Source organism: Homarus americanus, unplaced genomic scaffold (assembly GCF_018991925.1).
Source record: "Homarus americanus isolate GMGI-L3 unplaced genomic scaffold, GMGI_Hamer_2.0 scaffold20206, whole genome shotgun sequence".
In the NCBI taxonomy this organism is placed as follows: domain Eukaryota; kingdom Metazoa; phylum Arthropoda; class Malacostraca; order Decapoda; family Nephropidae; genus Homarus; species Homarus americanus.
This window is the reverse complement of record NW_024730687.1, coordinates 22501-34225: the sequence shown is the minus strand read 5'-3', so window position 1 is coordinate 34225 and position 11725 is coordinate 22501. Positions and strand designations below refer to the sequence as shown.

General features: G+C 51.3%; 2 non-coding genes across 2 annotated transcripts in view; both read left to right on the top strand.

The window, feature by feature from the left end:
* The first annotated feature begins 7140 nt into the window (after nt 1-7140).
* Nucleotides 7141-8982, top strand: LOC121867350. The gene has a single exon (XR_006089116.1). It is a non-coding gene; the product is annotated as a small subunit ribosomal RNA (ribosomal RNA).
* A 1648-nt stretch (nt 8983-10630) lies between these two features.
* LOC121867351 overlaps nt 10631-11725 on the top strand; it is a 4279-nt gene continuing 3184 nt past the window's right edge. Inside the window, exon 1 of the ribosomal RNA XR_006089117.1 lies at nt 10631-11725. This exon is cut by the window's right edge and continues 3184 nt beyond it. This is a non-coding gene — a ribosomal RNA (large subunit ribosomal RNA).

Here is an 11725-nt window from a genome sequence, read left to right as displayed (position 1 = left end):
CATACTACAGAAACTTGCACACCCGAATGGGAGACCGTCAAAGTCAATCGGGGGTCGATTTAATAGCATACTACATAAAACATTACTAGAGGAATAAAGATGAGAGTGACCAACCAGCTCCACTAAGAACCTGGCATACAGTGTACCTTTAGACTAACACAACTAACACTTAACTAACACCAAAAAAAAATGTGACTACCCTCCCAGTTACACAAGGACCTGGGCGGGCTCACTAACTCCAACAATAACAAAAATAATAATAATAAGCAGCATTATATAAATAAACCAATATTAATACAAAGGTCTGACGACCCAAGGGAGCAGAACAAAGACAAAACACCAATAAGAAAGATGAAGCGATCTGGTTGAGCCCAGATTCTTTCTACTCCTACTGTATTTCAGTTTCACCACCTTTTTCTTCAATTCCTAATAATCTTCTTTCACCTCTTAACTAATGACTTCGTATCGTATCGTACTATCTGGCCTAAACTGTTTAGCCTGACGTAGAGTTTTTTAATAAATCTGGTGATATGGAACCACACACAACCCCCCTTAACCTGGGATAATGCAATCAAATGGATAATTGCTAACTATTCTCAGAGATAATGCAATCAAATGGTTAGTTGCTAACCGGGGGCTGCGCCCCCGGACCCCCTGTGTTAGATACTGTATTTGGTCATGATGAATTGTTTATTAGACTATAAGAAATCCTCTTCCTTCTTGTATTGGCAAGGGGAGTTTGCTTTAACTTAGGTATGCTAGCCTAAGTAAAAATAGATGCCCCTTCCTTATTGGTGTTGTCGATGGCACAGCACAGCACAGCACCGTGCCTATGACGAAATCAACTTCATTAAACTCAACTCATACTTCAAATGCACCAAGAGAACTTGCACACCCGAATGGGAGACCGTCAAAGTCAATCGGGGGTCGATTTAATAGCATACTACAGAAACTTGCACACCCGAATGGGAGACCGTCAAAGTCAATCGGGGGTCGATTTGATAGCATACTACAGAAACTTGCACACCCGAATGGGAGACCGTCAAAGTCAATCGGGGTCGATTTGATAACTACTACAGAAACTTGCACCCGAATGGGAGACCGTCAAAGTCAATCGGGGTCGATTTAATAGCATACTACAGAAAGTTCCACACCCGCATGGGAGACCGTCAGAGTCAATCGGGGGTCGATTTAATAGCATACTACAGAAACTTGCACACCCGAATGGGAGACCGTCAACGTCAATCGGGGGTCGATTTAATAGCATACTACAGAAACTTGCACACCCGAATGGGAGACCGTCAAAGTCAATCGGGGATCGATTTGATAGCATACCACAGAAACTTGCACACCCGAATGGGAGACCGTCAAAGTCAATCGGGGATCGATTTAATAGCATACTACAGAAACTTGCACACCCGAATGGGACACCGTCAAAGTCAATCGGGGGTCGATTTGATAGCATACTACAGAAACTTGCACACCCGAATGGGAGACCGTCAAAGTCAATCGGGGATCGATTTGATAGCATACCACAGAAACTTGCACACCCGAATGGGAGACCGTCAAAGTCAATCGGGGGTCGATTTAATAGCATACCACAGAAACTTGCACACCCGAATGGGAGACCGTCAAAGTCAATCGGGGGTCGATTTGATAGCATACTACAGAAACTTGCACACCCGAATGGGAGACAGTGAAAGTCAATCGGGGGTCGATTTAATAGCATACTACAGAAACTTGCACACCCGAATGGGAGACCGTCAAAGTCAATCGGGGGTCGATTTAATAGCATACTACAGAAACTTGCACACCCGAATGGGAGACCGTCAAAGTCAATCGGGGTCGATTTGATAGAATACTACAGAAACTTGCACACCCGAATGGGAGACAGTCAAAGTCAATCGGGTCGATTTGATAGCATACTACAGAAACTTGCACACCGAATGGGAGACAGTCAAAAGCCAATCGGGGTCGATTTAATAGCATACCAGAAACTTGCACACCCGAATGGAGACCACAAAAGCCAATCGGGGTCGATTTAATAGCATACCACAGAAACTTGCACACCCGAATGGGAGACCGTCAAAGTCAATCGGGGGTCGATTTAATAGCATACTACAGAAACTTGCACACCCGAATGGGAGACCGTCAAAGTCAATCGGGGGTCGATTTGATAGCATACTACAGAAACTTGCACACCCGAATGGAAGACAGTGAAAGTCAATCGGGGGTCGATTTAATAGCATACTACAGAAACTTGCACACCCGAATGGGAGACAGTCAAAGTCAATCGGGGGTCGATTTGATAGCATACTACAGAAACTTGCAAGCACCCGAATGGGAGACAGTCAAAAGCCAATCGGGGCCCATTTAATAGCATACTACAGAAACTTGCACAATCAATGGGAGACCGGCCAAAGTCAATCGGGGCCCATTTGATAGCATACCACAGAAACTTGCACACGCGAATGGGAGACCGTCAAAGTCAATCGGGGGTCGATTTAATAGCATACTACAGAAACTTGCACACCCGAATGGGAGACCGTCAAAGTCAATCGGGGGTCGATTTGATAGCATACTACAGAAACTTGCACACACGAATGGGAGCCAGTCAAAGTCAATCGGGGGTCGATTTAATAGCATACTACAGAAACTTGCACACCCGAATGGGAGACCGTCAGAGTCAATCGAGGGTCGATTTAATAGCATACTATACAAAATGATCCGAGAATGTGCACACACCGAGTGGGAGACGGTGATGAAAGCGTCCGCCCTTGTACACTGGATGGCACTATTTCACTATAGTAAGGGGTAGGGCCACCTCGGTCATATTATACAACATACCAGAGAAGTTCCACACCCGCATGGGAGACCGTCAAAGTGAATCGGGGGTCGATTTGATAGCATACTACAGAGAACTTGCACACCCGAATGGGAGACCGTCAAAGTCAATCGGGGGTCGATTTGATAGCATACTACAGAGAACTTGCACACCCGAATGGGAGACAGTCAAAGTCAATCGGGGGTCGATTTAATAGCATACTACAGAAACTTGCACACCCGAATGGGAGACCGTCAAAGTCAATCGGGGGTCGATTTGATAGCATACTACAGAAACTTGCACACCCGAATGGGAGACCGTCAAAGTCAATCGGGGGTCGATTTGATAGCATACTACAGAAACTTGCACACCCGAATGGGAGACAGTGAAAGTCAATCGGGGGTCGATTTAATAGCATACTACAGAAACTTGCACACCCGAATGGGAGACAGTGAAAGTCAATCGGGGGTCGATTTAATAGCATACTACAGAAACTTGCACACCCGAATGGGAGACCGTCAAAGTCAATCGGGGGTCGATTTAATAGCATACTACAGAAACTTGCACACCCGAATGGGAGACCGTCAAAGTCAATCGGGGTCGATTTGATAGAATACTACAGAAACTTGCACACCCGAATGGGAGACAGTCAAAGTCAATCGGGGGTCGATTTAATAGCATACTACGGAAACTTGCACACCCGAATGGGAGACCGTCAAAGTCAATCGGGGGTCGAGCATACTTTACAAAATGATCCGAGAATCTGCACACACACCGAGTGGGAGACGGTGATGAAAACGTCCGCCCTTATATGTTCGATTGCACTATTTCACTATATTAAGGGGAGAGGGTGCCTTCGCACACATATTCGGTGTGAAATATCTTCCGCCCCCCAGCGGAGCGCTTCGGCGCCTCTGCGAAGCAAAGCGCGGCATTCAAAAACAACAACCAAAATTGCCGCCGCTTTCCCTTCCCTGCCCTGCAATGGCTGGAGCAGCAGCAGAAGAAGAGAGAGAGAGAGAGAAAATAGTCTCATGGGGTCAGAGTAATGGCAGTGGAGCGCGATCTATGAATTTCACTAGCCAGGCCTGTCTCCCCACTGAACATTATTACTCTGCGCACACGTCGCCACCACGGTTTCGCGCGACAGCAGCAGCATCATGATGTTGCGTCTATTGTAAGTCCGGAACTGGTTATTCGGCTGTTCGCGAACAGTCGGGTTTTAACCTGCTTCAACAAACGATCAAACAACTTCCACTCTCGAGGTGCGGCAATGACTGTCCTATCGTCCGCTTGTATGCTGGATTGCACTATTTCACCATATAATAAGGGAGAGGGTGCCTCTCATTACCGGTACCTATTCGGTGTGGAATATCTTTCCGCCTCAGCGAGCCGCCGGCGCCTCTATGTAAGCAAAAGCGCTGCATTCAAAAACAAACAAATCCAAAGCCAGCTGTCGCTTTCCTTCCCTGCCCTGCAATGGCTGAGCAGCAGCAGAAGAAGAAGAGAGAGAAAAATAGTCTCATGGGGGTCAGAGGAATGGCGTGGAGCGCGATCTATGAATTTCACTCAGCCAGTTCGTCTCCCAATTGAACATTATTACTCTCGCGCAAGGATACGCCACCACGGTTTCCGCGACAGCAGCAGCATCATGATGTTGCGTCTATTGTAAGTCCGAAACTGGTTATTCGGCTGTTCGCGAACAGTCGGTTTTAACCTTGCCTAACAAACGATCAAACAACTTCCACTCGAGGTGCGGTACGGTGACTGTCCTATCGTCCGCTCTTGTATGCTGATTGCACTATTTCACTATATTAAGGGGAGAGGTGTCACACACCTATTCGGTGTGGAATATCTTCCGCCCCCCAGCGGAGCGCTTCGGCGCCTCTGCGAAGCAAAGCGCGGCATTCAAAAACAACAACCAAAGTTGCCGTCGCTTTCCCTTCCCTGCCCTGCAATGGCTGGAGCAGCAGCAGCAGCAGAAGAAGAAGAGAGAGAGAGAGAAAATAGTCTCATGGGGTCAGAGGAATGGCAGTGGAGCGCGATCTATGAATTTCACTAGCCAGGTCTGTCTCCCAATTGAACATTATTACTCTCTCGGCGCGCACGTCGCCACCACGGTTTCCGCGACAGCAGCAGCATCATGATGTTGCGTCTATTGTAAGTCCGGAACCGGGTTATTCGGCTGTTCGCGAACAGTCAGGTTTTAACCTTGCCTAACAAACGATCAAACAACTTCCACTCTCGAGGTGCGGTACGGTGACTGTCCTATCGTCCGCTCTTGTATGCTGGATTGCACTATTTCACTATATTAAGGGGAGAGGGTGCCTTCACACACATATTCGATGTGAAATATCTTCCGCCCCCCAGCGGAGCGCTTCGGCGCCTCTGCGAAGCAAAACGCGGCATTCAAAAACAACAACCAAAATTGCCGTCGATTTCCTCTCCCTGCCCTGCAATGGCTGGAGCAGAAGGAGAGCGAGAGAGAGAATAGTCTCATTGGGTCAGAGGAATGGCAGTGGAGCGGGCTAATGGCGAGTAGGCTCGCGATCTATCAATTACACTAGCCAGGTCGCTCTCCCTATTGAACATTATTACTCTCTCTCGGCGCACACGTCGCCACTGCGGTTTCCGCGACAGCAGCAGCAGCAGCATCATGATGTTGCATCCACCAATTAGTCCGGAACCGGGTTATTCGGCTGTCTGCGAACAGTCCGGTTTTAACCTTACCCAACAAACAACATCCACTCTCGAGGTGCGGTATGGTGAATGTCCTATCGTCCGACCTTGTATGCTGGATTGCACTATTTCACTTTATTAAGGGGAGAGGGTGCCTTCACACACATATTCGGTGTGAAATATCTTCCGCCCCCCAGCGGAGCGCCTCTGTGAAGCAAAGCGCGGCATTCAAAACAACAACCATAATTGCCGTCGCTTCCCTGCCCTGCAATGGCTGGAGCAGAAGGAGAGAGATTTTAGTCTCATTGGATCAGAGGAATGGCAGTGGAGTGGGCTTATGGCGAGTAGGCTCGCGCTCTATCAATTACACTTGCCAGGTCTCTCTTCCGTTTGGACATTATTTACTCCGTCTCTCTCTCTCTCTCTCGGCGCACACGTCGCCACCCTACTAGTTTCCGTCACAGCATATGCTGCGGCCTTTCAGTCCGGAACGGGGCTCCCCTTCGCCTTGCTGTCTGCCCAACTTAGCGGACTTGCGTTGGCTGATCACCCCGTCTTCGCGTCTGTGCCGGCCTTCAATGCAGCGCCCAACCGTCTCTTGACCTAGATTCATTGCACTATTCCACGCGCAAACGGCTACCCTAAATGTGCATAGACAACGCTCATGGTTCAACACGACCAGGGCGCAGTCTGGGAGCCGAGTATACTAAAAAGAGAGTTTAGCAGCCAAAACTCGTCAAAGCACACGTTGGGTTACCCCATCACCTAACAACGATGATGGCGGTTCCCACCCGTGAAATACACAACCTAACCAATATTGGGCGACGATGGCGCTCATGAGCCCACGTCCCCACAAACAGTAAGAGAAAGAGAGAGAGGAGGAGATGGGCCAATGTGCGGTCCCTCGCCCAATGTCTTATGCCTCGCTGGGGCAAAGAGAAGAGAAGAGAAGAGGAGCGGATAAGGGAGGAGATTGGCCAACGTGCGGTCCCTCGCCCAATGTCGGCTGCCTCGCTGGAGCTGGGTAAAGAGGAGAGGAGCGGATAAGGGAGGAGATTGGCACACACGGTGGCGCTGCCGGCGCCGAGGATAGCAAGAGAAGGTGCAGTTTGATCTGATCATCTGGTTTGCTATTTCTCTAAGGCCAACGTGCGGTCCCTCGCCCAATGTCGGCTGCCTCGCTGGGGCAAAGAGAAGAGGAGAGGATAAGGGAGGAGATTGGCACACACGGTGGCGCTGCCGGCGCCGAGGATAGCGAGAGAAGGTGCAGTTTGATCTGATCATCTGGTTTGCTATTTCTCTAAGGCCAACGTGCGGTCCCTCGCCCAATGTCTTCTGCCTCGCTGGGGCAAAGAGAAGAGGAGCGGATAAGGGAGGAGATTCGCCAACGTGCGGTCCCTCGCCCAATGTCGGCTGCCTCGCTGGAGCTGGGGCAAAGAGGAGCGGATAAGGGAGGAGATTGGCACACACGGTGGCGCTGCCGGCGCCGAGGATAGCAAGAGAAGGTGCAGTTAGATCTGATCATCTGGTTTGCTATTTCTCTAAGGCCAACGTGCGGTCCCTCGCCCAATGTCTTCTGCCTCTCTCTCAATCTCACTATTTTGGCCGCCGTGATAGGCGCCGCCAACAGCAGCAGCTACCTGGTTGATCCTGCCAGTAGTCATATGCTTGTCTCAAAGATTAAGCCATGCATGTGTAAGTACAAGCCGATTTAAGGCGAAACCGCGAATGGCTCATTAAATCAGCTATGTTTCATTGGATCTGTAAACCCACTTACTTGGATAACTGTGGCAATTCTAGAGCTAATACATGCAATTGGTCTCTGACCGCAAGGGAAGAGCGCTTTTATTAGTTCAAAACTGGTCGGGCCCCGGTCCGTAACCCACCTGTGGTGAATCTGAATAACTTCGGGCTGAGCGCACGGTCTCCGCACCGGCGCCGCTTCTTTCAAGTGTCTGCCTTATCAGCTTTTGATTGTAGGTTATGCGCCTACAATGGCTATAACGGGTAACGGGGAATCAGGGTTCGATTCCGGAGAGGGAGCCTGAGAAACGGCTACCACATCTAAGGAAGGCAGCAGGCACGCAAATTACCCACTCCCGGCACGGGGAGGTAGTGACGAAAAATAACGATGTGAGTCTCATCCGAGGCCTCGCAATCGAATGAGTACACTTTAAATCCTTTAACGAGTATCCATTGAGGGCAAGTCTGGTGCCAGCAGCCGCGGTAATTCCAGCTCCAATAGCGTATATTAAAGTTGTTGCGTTAAAAAGCTCGTAGTTGATCTCAGTTCCGACTGACGGTGCACCGCCCGGTGTTTACTGTCACGCCCGAACAGCCCGCCGCTCGCACGGGATGCTCTTGTCGAGTGTCCCGAGTGGAGAGTTTACTTTGAAAAATTAGAGTGCTCAGAGCAGGCTATTTGAATGGCCCGAATGGTGATGCATGGAATAATGGAATAGGACCTCGGTTCTATTTTGTTGGTTTTCGAACCAGAGGTAATGACTAATCGGAACAGGCGGGGCATTCGATTGACGCTAGAGGTGAAATTTTGGACCGTCGCAAGACGAACACTGCGAAAGCATTTGCCAAGGATGTTTTCATTAATCAAGAACGAAAGTTAGAGGTTCGAAGGCGATCAGATACCGCCCTAGTTCTAACCATAAACGATGCCAACTAGCGATCCGCCGGCGTTATTCCCATGACCCGGCGGGCAGCTTCCGGGAAACCAAAGTCTTTGGGTTCCGGGGAAGTATGGTTGCAAAGCTGAAACTTAAAGGAATTGACGGAAGGGCACCACCAGGAGTGGAGCCTGCGGCTTAATTTGACTCAACACGGGAAACCTCACCAGGCCCAGACACCGGAAGGATTGACAGATTGAGAGCTCTTTCTCGATTCGGTGGGTGGTGGTGCATGGCCGTTCTTAGTTGGTGGAGCGATTTGTCTGGTTAATTCCGATAACGAACGAGACTCTGGCCTACTAAGTAGTCGACGGATCTCCAGAAAATGGTGTCCAGTTCGCAACTTCTTCTTAGAGGGATAAGCGGCAATTCTAGCCGCACGAGATTGAGCAATAACAGGTCTGTGATGCCCTTAGATGTTCTGGGCCGCACGCGCGCTACACTGAAGGGATCAACGAGTTTTCCTCCGAGAGGAGCGGGTAACCCGTTCAAAGCCTTTCTTGATAGGGATTGGGGCTTGCAATTGTTTCCCATGAACGAGGAATTCCCAGTAAGTGCAAGTCATCAGCTTGCGCTGACTACGTCCCTGCCCTTTGTACACACCGCCCGTCGCTACTACCGATTGAATGATTTAGTGAGGCCTTCGGACTGGCGCTCTTGGATTGTCGGCCCCGTTGCCCGCGAGGGTTTTCTGGGGTCGTCGCCTCGAGCCGACGGAAAGATGTCCAAACTTGATCATTTAGAGGAAGTAAAAGTCGTAACAAGGTTTCCGTAGGTGAACCTGCGGAAGGATCATTAACAGAGAGAAAGAGAACGGGGCGCTCTTAAAACTACTACTACTACTCTCCTGATTTGGGCGGTCTCGGGCTCTGCTCTGGCAACTCCAGCAGCGAAAGAGGACAATCCCGGCCCCCGCACCAAAAATAGGTACCACCACGCTGTAGGTGGACCACACTCGGGCGAGAGCGCGAAGACCGGAGGAGGACGGACGGGGCTTTGGACGGCTGCCCGTCCGTTCCTTACTACCGGCGAATAAGCCTCTTGACCCAAAAAGAGTGAAATTCAAGTGTCAAAAAACAACAACAAGCCGTCCGGCCAAACCCAAACCACAAACTTGGGCTATGTCTGTCAAACCCTTTCATTGAGACTCGACCTGTGATGGTTAGGCGCAAAAAGACCAAATGGCAAATACACAACTCTTAACGGGGGATCACCGCTCGTGGGTCGATGAAGACCGCAGCAAACTGGGCGGTCGGTATGTGAATCGCAAGCAGCTACCAGACATCGACAAGTTGAACGTATATTGCGCATGGGCGTAGCCATATGAGCTTGTCGCCGCCCAATTTCTACGAGAGGGTCGGAAATATACATCATCGGTTGCTGCGAGTTCGGTGTCTGCTGACTGTCTCCCCTAATAATGAGGGTAACTCAACTGAGCTTCCGCTTTGCCGACCGCCGCTTTGCGCGAGGGCGGCCTCTAAAAACAAGCAGTTTATCACTAGCAAGTCCATGGACTTGGCGCACCCACATTCAACCACAACAGTTTACAGCGCCATGCCCTCGCAAATAATCTGAGGCGCGCTTGCCTGCTGTCCACAGAGACACGAATGGCCGTCGGCCGCTCATGGCTGATGCTGCACATGTTCTAAGAGGCACTCCATCCCACGAAGAGGAAACGAAACCGGGTCGGATATCTTTAAGTAAGCCCCGCCGGAATTTCGTCTATCACCTCGAAAAGAGTGCTTGGCATGCATTGCAGTGGAACCTAAATTGATGAGTGCGCCTGGGCCCGCAGTCTACCATGTAGTGGTGCAGGCAGAGAGATGAGAATGCTTGGGTGACGCCGTGCTCTTCCTCACGCGCTCCTCCACCCTCTCCCACGGTCAGACGCGGTGTGGGCGTTCTCTTTGAGAGTTCGCCACGAGTCCACGTCTATCTCATGACTGGGAGGGAGGCAGGGGAGTTCTCTCTAAACGCGTTAAAGACGGTGTTGCGCCTCATAACGGCGCTCGCCGGGATAGAGCACTAGTTCTGCAGCCGGAAAGGCCGCTCACGCCAATTAATACTGCGACTCTCGCTCTCTTTCTCCGGATAAACAAGTGCCACTGCTGTGGCATGCGGGAACGGGGAAAGAGGTCAAAGTTTAAGCGGCAAAGGTGCGGCCGAGTAAGGGCGGAACACGAGAGTATATGCATTAAAACTGTGTGTGTATATGACTCTGCGAGAGATGTTCTGCTGGAACACTTTTCCTATTGGCTATTTACCACTCAATGAGAAGGAACGGAGTCAGGGGTGGAGTGCCGGCGCCATGGCCGCTGGTACCCCCGCGACAAGCCCCTCAAACCTTCCTGCCTGGTAATGTCGGTGGTGAAGAAAGTCGGTGGCAGAGCGTCTTCCGCTTCGTGGTTGGGGAACTTGTTCCCCCTAAGGATGATGAGACCACGATCGACCTCGTAGTAGGAGAGAGCTACCCGCCAAATTTAAGCATATTAATAAGCGGAGGAAAAGAAACCAACAGGGATTCCCTTAGTAAGGGCGACTGAACCGGGAAAAGCCCAGCGCATAACCTCGATGTCTTCGGGCACGAGGGGTGTTGCGTTTCAGAGGGTCCAGCACGCCATCCCATACCGTCTAAGTCAAGCTTGAAAGCGGCCACTGCCCATGGAGGGTGACAGGCCCGTATGGCGGCGCCCGTGAGGGTACAGATGGGACGGTCGGAAAGGGCCTCTCTGTAGAGTCGGGTTGCTTGAAAGTGCAGCCCAAAGCAGGTGGTAAACTCAATCTAAGGCTAAATATGACCACGAGACCGATAGCGAACAAGTACCGTGAGGGAAAGTTGAAAAGAACTTTAGTGAGAGAGTTCGCTAAGAGTACGCGAAACCGTTAAGACAAACGGGTGGAAACTCGAAGGTCGAACTGAGGATTCAGCTCGTCGGCCGTCGGCTGGGTGTGGGTGTTGCAATTGAGCCTACCCAAAAATGTTTGGGCGCGCCCCACCACGCTGGCGTCGGCGGGCGTATTTCACCGCAGTAGGGTCACCGCCACCCGCTGCCAGACGCCGAAGGCCCGGTCGGACTGGTACTCGCCGCCGACTCTCTCAGCTCGCCTGGGGAGACTCAAGGCGACGGGGAACCACCGGTGTCCTGGCTGCCCCGCGACGGTCGCCGCAGAAGAGCTTGGCCGCCGCGCGGTTTGCTCTCGCGTGCAAAGGTCGGTGATCCACCCGACTCCGTCTTGGAAACACGGACCAAGAGCCCAACATGCGTGCGGTCACCGGGCTCACTAAACCCAAAGGCGAAATGAAAGTGACGGCGCCCGGCAGCTGTAACAGGCTCTCCGCGCGCTCTTGGGCCTATCCTCGATCGCTGCCTGCGCTCAGCCCCACGCCGCGACACAAGCGGGTGAGATACTTTCCCCTCGCCTCTGACGCGCAGTGTGGTGGAGGCCGTCAGGGCGATGGTCGAAGCTTAATTTCCCTGCGGGGGGGCGCAGGCCCGGGACTTGCCAAGACGCCGCGGTGCCGTCCGTCCCCGGAAGCGGG